At 36.5% G+C, this 15497-nt stretch overlaps 1 long non-coding RNA gene across 1 annotated transcript in view; it reads left to right on the plus strand.

Annotated features, from left to right (window-relative positions):
* The first annotated feature begins 15043 nt into the window (after positions 1–15043).
* The window catches only part of LOC117597837 (uncharacterized), a 37276-nt gene continuing 36822 nt past the window's right edge, over positions 15044–15497 (plus strand). Inside the window, exon 1 of the long non-coding RNA XR_004578600.2 lies at positions 15044–15222. This is a non-coding gene — a long non-coding RNA (uncharacterized LOC117597837). The remainder of the gene's footprint in view (positions 15223–15497) is intronic.

Genomic DNA, 15497 nt, shown 5'->3' on the forward strand with positions numbered 1-15497 from the left:
AGAGGTGAATTTTTATGTTGCAAGAGAGCTTGAAGGCAATGCTGTTGAGATAAAAATGAAAATGCAGAAGGGTTAGGTTCATTGGCTTTTCTGGCAATATACCAAACTAAGGTTTAATGGTTTACGAGACAACGCAAACAGGCTTGTCTGCAGTTAATGACTGATAACACCCTGTATCAAGCCAGAGACTAATTGAGTAGCTGTTAGATTACATTTGCAAACAATGCACTCTTACATGTGATAATGTCAAGACAACAATAAGCATATTTTTTTTCCTGATCTCAATCTTCATAATAAGATCGAGCTCATTTGGACACACTCCCAACAAGTCGTTTGAAGAGTGTTGGCTTCTGGGAATTGTGTGATGCAGAACTGCATACAGATCGACAACACCATGTAATTCTCAGTTTACACTGAAAATGTACAAACAGAGAAACTTCAGTTTCTTTCTTGAGTTACAACAGGGCCTGCTTATTATGACTGACCAACAGGAGAAATAATGGGTTCCTTTTATTTTAGCAAAATGGTACAATAAAATGGTACAACCCCCAGGCATTTCCAAACCAACTATGAGACATAATCTCTCTAGTGGGTCCTGGGAATGCCCCATACACGTTATAATGACATTTCATCCTCTCCATCTCTCTACATATGCAATGGCTAAATGAGCCTGGCCAGCTCTATGGTAATAACAGGTCTAGACTCACAGACTCTCAAGACAGGGGCATAAGAAATATCCTTTACTGTACGAAAGACAAATTTGCCATCAGCTCAAGTATACTAAGAACGTTTTCCTGTTCAGATTCAGAACAAAGACACCCACATACACTCTTGCATAAGCATTATCATTAATGTCTTTGTATTAAAATGCAAATCAAGGACGTGAGCCCTGAAATTGTTGGAGGTATTATTATTGATTGAAGCACTGATCTCCTTGTAGATTATCTTTCCAGTAGATTCTGGTCAGCTTTGGAGGCTGAAATCAATTTTCATTGACCTTGAGAATGTTTTTAATTATTTCATATTTTCACTTCAGTCAGGTAGTCATGTGCAAAAGAAACAGGGCTATGTTTGTACATCATTGGCTTACCCCATGCTTTTTATTGCTATATTCCTGTAAAATCACAAAGGACCAAGGCATTGTGTCAACTGCAGATTTCTTACGAAGTTATAGCTCAGTGCCTGCTGATGCTCTATGAAAAAGCATCAATAAATGTCTGCATTGAAGAGTGCCAGAAAAACTTTAATGCCGTAACTATAAATATTATATTTTCAGAATCATTCTTTTTTATCTGTGACTTCTACAGACTGTTTCTTAGATTGTTAGCAGTCTCAACCTCCTGAGTTCTCTTCTCAATTTTAGTTTTGTCAGAAATATGTCAAAAAACAGCTTTAATTTTCAGTGTAAATAGACAATAAATAACATAAATTAATATTGTAATATAATAATTAATAATGAATATAATTGAAATTTATTACATGATTATTTATGTAATGCAGTACATCTATTTGAATATATACAATATATATTCATTTTAAGATGCCTTTAAGGCCTTCATTGCAAACAGATTGTGGGAATTTCACGACATATATAATGTGCTCTCCTGAGTTAGTCTGAAAAGTGTGCTTGAAGTATATATGCGGAAAACTTCACTACAAAGTGTTTGTGCTGCATTGATACTGTTTGAGTTTCAGGAGGCCTGTCAGATTCCTGAGCAATGAAGTTTCAGCTGTGTAAGTAAACGCAACAACAAAAGCCCTCGGCAGGCACGGTAGCTTCAAACACTTCACTTTTCTTTCAGGCACTGTCTTCATAATTTATGTAGGAATTTGCAGTCTTACTTTTCTGCTGCTTATGATATGATAACACACTGATAAAATCAACTTGTCATTATCGTGGGCAATTTTGTTCAAACTTAGATTACAGGCCGTGCACCTCAAGTTTAACGTAATATCCACCAAATCACGTCATGTCATACAGGAAACAACAGGTGACTACAAACACAAAGAATATTGACTTTTCAAAGGATTTTCTAATTCCTTTTTGTATTCTCTTACATGAGAAGCATAGTGCCTGGTAAGAACATAATCATGAATGCCATAATTACTATCTCTATATAGCACTCTATATTATCCACAATTTAAATTAGGCCACTGACATAATTATTATTAACACTGGTGCATAAACTACCCATAATTAACATCCTCAAACATTTTAATTACCATAGTCACAATTAGAATCCAACTTTGAATAATATAGTCATAGTTCCTGCTTGTAACAGAGTAAATACTTTGGTTTATGGATTGAATTGAACTAGCAGTGTTTAATTGCTAGTCCTGGTGTCTGAATTCAGTGGTATACTGTAATTAACAGAAACTGGATAATACTTCAGACAGTAGCTAACATTAATTGTTATTTAACACCTGCTACACACAGCATATTCTATTTGATTTGAACACTTTTGAAAAACACAGGATGTGCAACATGATATGTAGTTGACAAAGGAGCTGCATAATCCTTTCTTCTCCTTTGAATTATTCTTTTTTCTGAGAAGGAATTAAATCTGTTCCTCGTGAAATTTGTGCCCTCATGAACTGCTTGTTCTTTGCTTTTGAAACTTTCTTTTTTTTCATCTGGATTCTCAAGAGATGCAATTATTGTGCAGTCGACTTGTAAGGCTTAGCTTACTGGGGAATACATGGCCCCTTTTTGCATTGGTTCCTCCCTGTGTGTCAGGCGTTTCTCATATTATTTATAACAGCTCCAGTCAGAGTCGGGCTGATGGCTGTGTGATGATTCAATGACACACCTTTTCTTTTAGCACAAGATGATGTCATCATAAACAAGTCTCACAAATGTAATGCATCACAGACTACATTAATGTTACATTACTTTTTCAGTGATAAAAACTTGATCCACAGGCTTTCAGAGATAACTTTTTTAAGCAATGGTATGTCCAGTTTTTAAAACATTTGATGGCAAGGCTGGGTATTCTGGTATGTAGTTCCTTGACATTTTAAGCAGTGGATTAACAAATGTAATAAACAATGGGGTGCGATGCGGCCCAACATGAAGCAGAGTAACAGAAGTCCTCTGCCTTACAGAGTCTCTTGAGGTGGAAAACTTACCAAATCCATGTGAAAAAGTTGTTACTATAGAAACCATAATGTATTATAATGAGTGCATTAATATAAACCTGTGATTTGAATTATATAACAGACACTGCTATCAGCTGCTGTTGTAGAAAGTTAATCATCTTTCGACTAATCAGATTTAAGAATTCAGCGCTGCTGTTATATAAATACATTTACTCTACAAATGGTTGCAAATGTATTTATTTTAGTGACAATATCCTAATTAAAAGGTTTTATTCAACTATTTAATCAGAAGATGTACAGAGAAGGTTTTTTGATCATATGGGTGTTCTAGCAAACTTTTTACAGAAATGAGTGTGTCAATTCAAACGCAAAATGGCTGCCTCTCACCATCTGTTGATGTTTCATTTGTTGTTTGAGAAGATGACAGCATTTCAAATCCGGAATCAGAACATGGCAGTTTTACTGTTTAAAATACATAAACTGTCAGCAAAGCAGATAGATCAGTCTCACATGGGGGTGTTCCACCTTGTCTAATGAGATATGCTTCATATTAAGAAAAAATCTATGCACAGAGAATTGTATTCTTTTCTTTTTGTTTCTTTGTGTTCACTCTCTCTCTCTCTCTCTCTCTCTCTGCCTCACATACACACACATTATGGAAGCAGCAGTGGTATGCACTTCATATTGGAGGTGGAAAACACTGATTGCTGAGACATGGAATGAATAATACCTTGACTTCTCTTTGTTTTCATGTGCCCAAGCGAAAATGTACACACATTTCACCTTAGCAGTGAAAATCACCATTCAAGTTTAATGTGACTCTTCATACAATATTACTATGAATACAAGCACTATAAGTAAATAGAAGTTATGAAATATTCATTATAAGTCATACATTCTGCAATATAATTTGAAGGAATGTACTGTATACTCTCAATTCAAGATGGAGGGGAAAGCATTACAGGGATCTTAATTAACAAGAAATGTTGCTTTAAGATATACAGAGATCAAGGATTCTTGTAAGTAGCTGTGTATGTTCGAAGGCCATGATGGAGGACTAACACTCATTGATCTGCAGGTGGAAGAAATAAGAGAGTGAGGAAGAGAACATGCAAGTGAGTGATCAGAGAGAAAGAGAGAGTAAAAAATAAAGACAAGCTAGCGAGAGAGTGAGCACTGAGGCTTGAGGATAAGAGCCTGAAATCCCCCCACACAAAGTGATGTGCTCAAGAGGAGCCTCTCAATATGTTTCCTTGATCAGTCAGCTTACATAATATAATTAAACACTTTAAGCAGGCTTTCACGAGCAAGGCAGAGTGTGTGCAGCATGGGGAGGGGGGAGAAAAATCCCTTAAGAAGGCCAATATGTGCCTCGGCATTAGCACTGCTGCCTCAGAGTCACAGTCTCTGCAGAAATCCTTTTGTTCCGCTGCTACTCTGGTTCCATGTAGACCAACATAACACACACACATATACAGACTAAAGAGAGAAAGAGTGTGTGTGTCAGAGAGAGAGAGAAAATGCAAAAAGGCAAATATCAAAGACCAAAAAGAAATCCATCAAGTACTCCTCTCTGTACATTTAGCATCTCACATTTCAATATACTGTACAACTTTCCAGAGTGCTTGTGCTTGAGTGTGTACACTGGCTCATGTTTGATTGTCTCCTAGAATATGAATACTTGAACACAGCTTTAGGCAATACTTCATACTTTGTTGTGTGCAGCAAGAAAACTGGAGGCAGGACTGACACATATACAGATGTGTTAATCAGGGCTTATGTAACACTGGCAAGCCATAATCTAAAGCCAAAGCCTTCCATTCCCACAGCACCATTCCCCGTTTCTGCCGCTCACACTTCTACTTCACAAGCAGCACACAGCACACAGGCTCACCATTTTATTTGACTGACAGCACAGGATTTTCATCTAAATCAAGTATCCAGCACTATTCCACACTGAGGAGAGGGAGTGTAATGAGACTCACCTAATATGTTTCCATGAGCTGCTGTTATTAAAACAGAGCTTGTGAATTATATATTCTATTACCATATTTTCTCTTAGCATCTCTGTTGACCATGAAATAGCCTGCCCCTGGCTTTCCTCTTTTAGTTTTATGTTCCACTAATTAGGTCACTCATAAACATGTTGCATATGAAAAATGTTAATGCTACTCCACTGTCCTAAACCTTTCCCCTGTTAATACTCCTACCACAGGATGCCCATTTTGAAGTTCCATGCAAGTCCCCGCACCCACCTGGATCCTGAAGTCTACAAGATCCTTGAGCCTACTCATACCTTCCTGTACTCCACAAGTCCCTGCTCCCAAATAACTCCAACCTGAGGCCCAATTTCTACCATGAAGCTCACTCCTATCTTGAAGCTCCTATCTTGATTCTGCTGTTACAATTTTGTGGCCTAGAACTCCTGCTCTCTTCAGATCCTACTCCTGCTATCCTGTGGTCTACAAGGTCCTGATCCTATACTGATCTTGTGTCTGCCGTCTTGAGGCCTAGACCTACTGTTCTCTTCAGATCCTACACCTGCTATCCTGTGGTCCACAAGCCCCTGCTCCCAGTAGAATCCACCATGCACAATTTCCATCCTGAAGCTCACAAGCCCCTGCCCCCCAGGATCCTGAGGTCCACAAGCTCCTGTTATTTTAAAGCCCAGAGCTCCTGATCCCTTAAAATCTTACTCCTGCCAACCTGTGGTCCACAAATCACTGCTCCTAATTAAACCCATCCTGCAGCCCAATTTCCATCCTGAACCCAACAAGCCCCTGCCCCCCAGGATCCTGAGGTCCACAAGCTCCTGCTATTTTAAGGCCCAGAGCTCCTGATCCCTTAAAATCTTACTCTTGCCATCCTGTGGTCCACAAATCACTGCTCCTAATTAAACCCATCCTGCAGCCCAATTTCCATCCTGAAGCCCACAAGCCCCTGTGCACAAGATCCTAAGTACTACAAGCTCCTTCAGTTTCTATACTGATCCCACTCCTGACATATTGAGACACTGTAGATCCTACTCCTGCCATCCTGCCATCCACAAGTGGTCTCTGCTTCAAAGCGAATAAATATCCTGAGGCCCAATATCCACCCTGAAGCCCACAAACTCCTGTCCTGACATGGATTGTGGGGTCTAAAGCTCCTGCCAATTTGTGGCCCTGAGCTCCTGTTCTCTTCAGATTCTATTCCTGCTATCCTGAAGCTCACAAACCCTACCCAACCTGGAGTCTGAGGTTTACAAGCTCCTGCTCCCATATTGCTTCTGACATCTTAAGGCATATAGCTCCTACTCCCTTTAGTTCCAAGACCTGCCTTCATGTGGCCCACAAGTGTCTACTCCAAATCAAATTTATCCTGAGGCCCAATCTCCATTGTGAAGGCCAGACCCTTAGACTCTTAATTCCTATATACCTTTTCCCTTTTAAGCCACCCATGCCTGAGTCAGAGAATTAAGCAAGTGTCTGTCATGGAAGCACAGATTACCATGTGGTGCAGAATGAGTCTGCATTTGGCTTTGTTCTATTTACACCAGATGAAATTAGATCCCACTTTACCCTATGTAGGGTAAGCACAATAATGTTAGAAAAGCCAGGAACACATGCTGCTAACCCACTATTAACAAGAGAGGACCAGTTGATATTCCAAATAGTTGAATATTAACCATCTTCATCAAAAGTGATGAAAGTCGTAAAATAATTTGTCTCTGGACAACATGAAGGCATATGGACATACCACAAATTTATTCTATAATTTTGTAAAATGCATAGACACAATGCATAGAATACATTCCCTATGAATTAAACATGAAACAAATTAATTGTGTTTATCAAGACTATTATCATATTTTAATATATAACTGAATAGACTGTCATTCATTATATATAAGTAGGCTGTGCAGCACCTTTCATTAGAATGATGCTTCCAATGAAACCATCTGTTAATCATTATGAAAGGCATAGCTTCTGTATACCACATTACCCACAAAAGTTATGGATTTATGTGGTCACTGCAGCCACAGTGTGATTAGACAGCTTTAAAACGTTGATGCTTTTATATTGGCAAGAGCATGAGGGACAGCAGCTTTTAGTCATAAGTACAAGAGATAGCCTAAATGCAAACATATAGGGGAAAATGACCCATGTGATTTCTTCCTCACCCAGTGACATTTCTCTCATCCTGCAGGGGGGAGGCTTTTAATGATGAAGTCAGGGGTGTAGCAATCCTTTTAAAAGTAAATGGGGGACAGAGATGTCATTTAATTTAATGACTCAAAATCAATCAATTATGAGTCACATCACAGTCACTGCAACTACACGTACAGTTAATAAACAGCAGGAATAAAAATAAAACAGATAAAGAGGTATGGAAAATAATAGAAAAAAAGTAAAAGTGTTCATATATAAATTCTTCATTTAACAATTTAGTATTTAATTCCATAGTTACAGATTATGTCATTGTATTACACCTCAAGCATACACATAAAAATGACATGAACAATGACATGAACTATCGTTTATAAACATTTGTTAATTTTTAAATTCTGATTAACTAATGATTTGTTCCTTTCTATTAGTGATGCTAGGTTTTTTAAAGCATGCTCTTATAAAGTTATTATTAAGTGTTACCTGCTGCCCAGTAAGGCTGCTACCGTCAGAAAGGAGTACACCTTATGGCTCGTATACTTCAAAATAAAAGTAATGCTATGTGGTGGGTTAGAAATTATTTATTTATTTTAACTGCTGCCTAGAGGAGTTATTTCATCAGTTACAAATCACATCACTAAGTCCTTTGTTAGATACCTCTCTCAAGCTGCCTTCAACCTTTAACGTTCTGCTCATTTCTCATCCATAGAAATCAGCTCCTCTTCCTCCCCAGTTACATGGCAGCCATCTAAAAATACTTCAGAGGTCATTTGCTGTGCTCCTTGCAATCAATAAGAAGTGGGTTTTCCTGCAAGCTTCACAGGAGCTTAGCTGTGTGTTTGTGTGTTTTATTACTAAAATTAACATTATGTAATTGCTAGGATGCACCAAGACACTTGATTGAGACAGGCCCTCTCTTCTGTCCCATTGCATTAATGTGTGTGCTTCTATTTTTGCTCCTCTCCTTGACCGTGGTTTAAAACCAGGCTCTGTCAGAGCACAGAGCACGAGTCTCTGGGGGAGGCAATGCATTTTTAAACACTTTTCTGTTCTCTGTTCCCCAGAGAAATGAATGCTAAAGATGGCCATTCACACCACTCAGCGAAGAATTAATACTGAGCTCAGTGATAGTGCAGCCAAAGCTGCTGTGACCTCCAACAACACAGTTCAGCAGCTTTATGGAGAACACAGACCTATTGCAGATCCCCATTTCTCATTCTGTCATTTGTTTCAGAATTTAAGCACTTTAATAACAACAAATTGTGGTTGGGAATGATTCCCAATTGTCTAAAAAAAAAACCTAAGGTATAAAAACCCATGGACCTAAAAGAAACTCATATAAAATATTATGTTGGTGTGAAAGTGCAGAAAGTGCTGCTGGAGGATGTTTAGCTGTAGCTCTGATATGTAACATGGGTTGGTCTGAATCACCTAATTTTGAGGTTTCTTTTGCTAAAAGACCAAGCTAAATGATACTCTTGAGGCTGACTGGGAACCAAAATGTAATGTTAATTGGATATTTGCCTAAGGCTTTCAGGAAAGATGATTTTTGAACTTTGTTCATCCTTCTATGATGGAGCTGGAGGCTAAAGAAGCATATTACAAATTTATATATTTCTAAAAAAAATGTACATACAAGACTGCTTTTGTACAAATATGTTACTACATGGACCATATTATTGATGAACATTTTCAATCTACCAAAGAAGCAATTATCTGCTGGTGAGAGTAGCATAGTTTCCTTTTTTTAATTTAAACAGAAATAATCTATTGAGCACATCAACATGACTGTCACTGATTGGTAGGTGTAAGCCTAAGTAGGTGTAAGATCTGAGAGTGCTAAGTCAATCCAAAGGTTAAAGTTAGTTATCTGAGAGATTAGCATGGAGAAGGCACTGTAACTGTAGCAAGTTTTATATAGTGCCGGTTAAACAGATGTGTATTTAGCTAAACACTGTGTTGGGTTATTTAAAAAAATCACTTTTAGTTGCCATAATACAAAAATCAACAGAATACACACCCTTTTGCTTGGCATTTATTTATTTATTTGTCTGTTTTGTTGTTTGCATATCCTCCATGTTCAACCTCTAATTGTAATTTCTCTGGTTCAATGCTGACTTTGACAGTATTCAGGATTTTGAGACTAAGATTGTGACATTATGCCATATGATATATAAGAGAACTGTAGTGGCAAAAGAGAGACAGAGCAAGAAAATTTTTTTAAACTAAGGAATAAGTAAAGATTTTTTTAAGTTCTTTAATTTTTTAAATAAAAAAATATTATGTACTGCTGCTACAAAGACCCTATCAATAATATATTAGAACGTCGAATGATGAAACTGGAAGCGGGGAATATTTTGTCTACATTGTTTGGGTGATGACTTGACAGGGCAACCAGTGAGCCAATAATATGCAATATTAAAATAATAATCTGTTAAAAAAAAAAAAAAAGATAGAATGAAGTTAGAGTGTTGAAGGTCTCTAAAACAAGCAATTATTTCAGAGATTTAGGGAAAATATGAGTGACAACAAAGAACAAATTTAGAACATTTTAAAAGATATTTTAAACATACATGTTGGTGAAAATAGTTTACACAATATGCACCTTTTTCTCTCTCTCTCACACACAGACTCATACATGATTAATTAATCATTTTCCCCATTACATTAAAATCAGTTTAGTTTGGAATGACCCAAAAAAAAAAAAAAAGGCTGTCATGGACAAATTGATATTTGACATAGAAAATGTCTAATAGTTGATATGGTGAAAGAGACATTAATTTAAAATTTATGGAAGGAGTCTCCAGTGTGAGAGCTTTATAACAGTTTTTGTTTTATTAACTTCAAGAGAGAGAAAAAAAAAGAGACTGGTGAGGAACAATGTTTGTAGCAGCTTTTATGTAAATAATAACAGAAACTAACTTGCTTCGAAGACGTTAAAGACATAAAAAGTATGATGTAGTGTTCTTTTTGTAATCGTTGCCAAGTTACTGTGGTATGAATGGAATAAATACATGTTGTTATAGGAAAATAATCAATTATGGGGTGGTGGTGATTATTTTCCTATTACAGCACACCCTGTCGTGTTTTATTGCTTACTTATTACACATTCCGCCTCACACTGAATTACTCTGACAGGTGTTTGGAACCAGGCCTACATTTGAAAAATGCATTTTAATGTCTCTTGGGTTCCTGCCATCATCATAAAATAAGACAATTGCTTAGAGCAGTGATTTTTTTTTTTTAGAACGTATTTTAGGAATGCAAGGTCAGAAGCCCCCAAAAGCAGCTGTGTGTGAGTGAGTAAGTGAGTGAGGATGAGAGAGTGAGAGAGTACAGAAAAATACAGAAAAATGTTAAAACAGAGCTAGTCTTGTGTGTGAGTGTTGGGGGATTGGGGATCCCCAGAGACGGACAACAAGAAAAGGCCAAACAGGCCTCCAGAGTGGAGATGGAAAATCTGATTTTGGAGATATCTCTAACAGCAACACTTTAGGACATAGAATTTTTTTTTTTTACTCCATAGACCTGTCATAGAAGCTTCCTGGTTTCCTTAGTGGCTTTCTCTACTCCTGCTCCAGCTCTGCTTTTTCCAAATCCTCTGATCATTACTGGCATCTGTTGATGACGCTGAAACAGAAGAAATGGATGCCAACATCATGTTTCTTATTGATATGTAAGCACAGAGTATCTCATTGATTTCAGTGAGAGTACTGTGATAACACTGAGAAGCTCAGCAAAGATACTGTAGTTTACTATTTATACCTGGATGATGAATGAAAAGTGTTGGACTTTTTGTATTCAGAGATCACAGCCTGCTTTATATATTGGATAAGGTATAACCATCATTTTGCTGAGTGGCCAATGCACCAAGTAAGCACCACTATACGTACCACGGCCAAAAATTAGGAGCAAAAATATTAGATTTGGGATTTTTAATACCACTGCTTGTTCATGCAGAGACAGTTCTTTCAAAGACATATAATATAATGTGTAATTTTTGGCATCCACATCAGATTCTTTGCTGTTAGGAAACGTCTTAAGGAGGATTATTTTGTATATTTATGGCACCAAGTGCAGCAACATCACAGATGATTGTAAGAAAAATACACAGAATGATATGAAGAAGCGAGACTGGGGCTAATTTCTTTCGAGCTCAGACTGTAGATTTATCAGTGACAGTTGTGTCAGGTGATTACACAGGGGGGCATTAAACACCCCCTAGTATGATTTCTACATTGCTGACACACGTGTTAAACATTTTGAGATCTTGCAGTGCTTAATCATAATCGTTTCATTGTTGAAATCCAGGCATCACAGGCCCTTTGTATTAAATCTTGTTTGTGGAACACTTTCTCATAGTTTTCCTGGTTGCCTAGCGTATTTTCCAGATTACCAAGTTATCTTCGTTCTCTGTGTATTTTAGTATTTTCTGGTCTTTGTCTTTGCCTGTCTTTTTGATTATGCCTTTTTGTCCCCCACTGTGGATTATGACTATGGCTTTTAGAACAGCTGTAATAAAGAAACTCAGCACTTTTATTGAACTGCCTCTGGCTTAGAACTGTAACATATCCTAAAAGGCTGTTTTTGTCACATCTAGTTATTTCCACATTTCCAAGAAATATTTGCTAACATATTAAAGTAACAGTTTGTCATTTTTAGAGCCTTCTACTGCCTAATTAAATCACTTACACCACTCTGTTGAAACTATGGTTTGTGTGCATCCTCTTAGAGAAAATGGTTTGAGATGAGCAGCTCTGGTTCACCTGGGGTCATAAAAACAGGAAAAAAAAAAAAAAAAAAAAAGCAGAAGCCTGAAATGCAGAAATTAGCTAGATCCATCACATGGCAATATTGCTAATCACTGGTTTATCTGTAAGGTATCTTTAAAATCTGTATGATTATTTCAGATCTAGAACTTTTAAAATTGCATCTTTAAATGCTGCACATTTGGTTAAAGAGACCAGTGGAGTTTTGTTTTTCATTTACAGAAGATGTAGGACAGTATTAGTATAGTATTAACTAATGTATCTTATGCATCTTGAAAATTTTTAATAGGAAAAGGAAAAGAAAAAAAGAGAGATGAAGAAATTTACACCCACAATGCATTATAGCAGTTTTACAATCTTATGTGATGAATGTATGTGGGAAAAAATTATAAACCTCATTAAAACCCAATGACATCTTTAAACTGTATAGTTACAGTATATGCCTGCTATTATTTCACTACCTTTAACTGGTATATGATAAACACCTTCCTCAGGGAAATCTTATCTCCATATGGTTTCTGAAAACAGGGCATCTTGTTTACTTACAAAAGGAAAGGCATCTTTATTTTTAATATTCACTTTGAAAATGATCTGCAAGTGAGGTTTAACCTATTTATTTATGCTAATGTAATAGAATAAAGGGAAAACCTGCCTGTATTCTTAAACACAGGAAATAATGCAGGCTTTAACGCTGGTGTAACTGGCAGGGGTGTCGTGAGTGGTGATGGAGGGAAACATTAACAAAAACTTTGTTTGTAATTCAAGACTTTTAGAACAAAATTTCATTAATTCATTCATTCATCTTCAATAACAACTTTCACCTGGTCAGAGGCATGGTGGAGACTAACGCGGGAACACTAGACATGAAGCAGGAATATGTATAACCCAGATGGGATGCCAGTCTTTTGCAGGGTACAATGCACGCTCATCCAGATTACATTAGGTAATAATTAACATTCACAAATGAAGGTCATTTATTTTGTATTCATGCTACAAATGAAAACATTACAGTATTTCTTCCTTTTTAACCTCATATTAAATATGTCTGTCATTTAGCAGTTACACCTGTCTTTTGGTGTCTTTTGAAGTAATGATCTCATGCATTCAATTAACTCAAAGCCAATTCATGGTGTTCATGATCAGTATACTATGTTGTCACCCAGACAGTCAGTGTTTTAGTGCTGCAAAACTGTAATGAATGATGAGCAAGCAGGAGAGAGAAAACAATGTAATGCAAGTCAAGTGATACATGGCCAAATCTATCTATCTGTCTATCTGTCTGTGTATCTGTCTGTCTATCTATCACAAGGGAAAATGTTACTCTTAGAATAAAAAAAGATGAAATATAGAACCCCTAAGGGATTTCAAATCTGTCCCTCTGAGGAAACCCTTAAAATGGATAATAATAATAATAATAATAATAATAATAATAATACTTTTTATTTATAGGCGCATTTCAAAACACTCAAGGACACCGTACAATATAAAACAAAACAATAAAATACAAGACATAGAAAAGACCAACATTATAACGATGACCAAACAACTAACAACAATCAAAATGGTTCTATGTAGAAATTTACAACACTGTGTTTCTCTGTCAGAGAGGGTTTCAAGCACAACTTGCCCTTCAGAAAGCTCTGAAATTTAAATCAATTAAAGACCCCTTGAATATCTTTTTTCTTTCTTTCTTTTTATAAGAGTATATACTTCTGAATTACACAGGAGTCTCTCTGGATGCTGACTGGGAACAGCACAATGTTTATGATTTACTCACAAATTGCAGTTGACGGCAAATGCATCCTCCTGGTTTTTGAATGGAACAAATATAATGCTGTTTTAGAATGCATGCATAATAAATAAATAAATAAATAAATAAATACCTTGTTCTATTCTATTCTGTCTGTGTGGAGTTTCTGTGCATATACTACCCTAGTGAAAAAAGTATACTTGATTGTATTTGTAATATATTTCCTGTTTCAATAGCACATTGCAAATATACTAACAAAAACTTGTACTAGCTTTAAATATATAAAAAGTGTATTACCACCATGCTTTTACCTATTTTTACAATACAACTTTTTACACACTTTAAAATAATTGTAATTTAGTATATTGTTAAAAAATATATTTTACAAAAATATAATTGAATTGAAAGTTTTGTTTATTTTTTTAAAAGTGTATTTATTTGCACTTTATGTAAATATATTTTAGTATTATTTTTAACTGTGTGCTGAAAATGACCATTGTAACAATGCATTGAAAGTTTACTCTCAAAGTACATTATTAAATAACCTGAAGTTGTAGTATACTTTAAGTTAAAATTTGGAGTAATTTTTAAGTGGACTTCTTCATGCTTGCAATTCACTTCATTACTGCTTTCAGAAAGTAATAAAACATATGATAAATGCGTTGAAAGCCCATTTAAAACATTTTTAAATAAAGTGTATGCACTGCACAAAAGGCTACTCTTGTAATTGTGATTAAAGTATTTTAATAAATTTATACAATGTCACAGAGAGGTCCAATGTATAAACATCTATCCATGACTAATTTTATACCAACAGCACACCATACGAACACAAGAAAATGTGCTCTACAGGAAAGTAACCTTTTATCGAATGTGTTTTTGAAATGTTTCAGATGAATTTTGGGCGAAATGAGCAATTAAATTAGCATTAGCCGATGCTATTTTGCTTAGCTCGCTATCAGTGCTGTGGCTGAAGTTTACAGAGTGCTAACAGTTAGCCTACTAGCTAATCCGATAGACTTAATATTGTTCGGGGAACTTAGTTGGCTTGGTATTGCTAACTTCATAGAGCTAGCTATTTATAAAGGCAGCGTTGCAGTTTACACACTTGGTAGTTGATGTTTAACTGTTTGTGCTCTTGTCTGAGGGGATTTGTGCATTTTTTTAAAGTTGCTATTCACACTTCTTGGTTTTGACAGCGAGGCGGCGAATTAGCCATCATCTCAGTCTCCAGTTAGCTTAGCCTGTTAGCTAGCTAGCTAGTCGCGTGAGTGAGAGAGAGAGAGAGAGAGAGAGAGAGATGTTGCTAAAGTTCGGCGCTGTGCCTCGAGAAGCCCGCGGTGTTGGAAAAGGGTACGACGGAGATTTCAGGGAAAAGAAGAGGCAGAAACTCGGTGAACAACCCGACAAAAAGTTTTACTTCCAACGGCAACAGTAATAATTCTTGGCGAGCACGGTAAGTGACGGGTGGTAGCAGGCCCGGGTTGGCTAATCGGGAGCAGCGGGAGGATTCCCGGAGAGCCGGTGTGTTTTTAACCGCGAGGGCCGGTGTTGTCATGCCACTGGGTTAAAATACGGATGTCTGTTATTGAAGTTACGTTATTTATTGTAATGACCCTGATAAGAAGTGCATTCAGCATTGGGGAAAAAATTAGCATATTTTTGCTCAAAAATAATATATTTATGGTATATTGCTTGTGTGTTTTGAAGACACTCTTAATTTGTATGCAA

This window comes from Pangasianodon hypophthalmus, chromosome 8 (assembly GCF_027358585.1).
Source record: "Pangasianodon hypophthalmus isolate fPanHyp1 chromosome 8, fPanHyp1.pri, whole genome shotgun sequence".
Classification (NCBI taxonomy): domain Eukaryota; kingdom Metazoa; phylum Chordata; class Actinopteri; order Siluriformes; family Pangasiidae; genus Pangasianodon; species Pangasianodon hypophthalmus.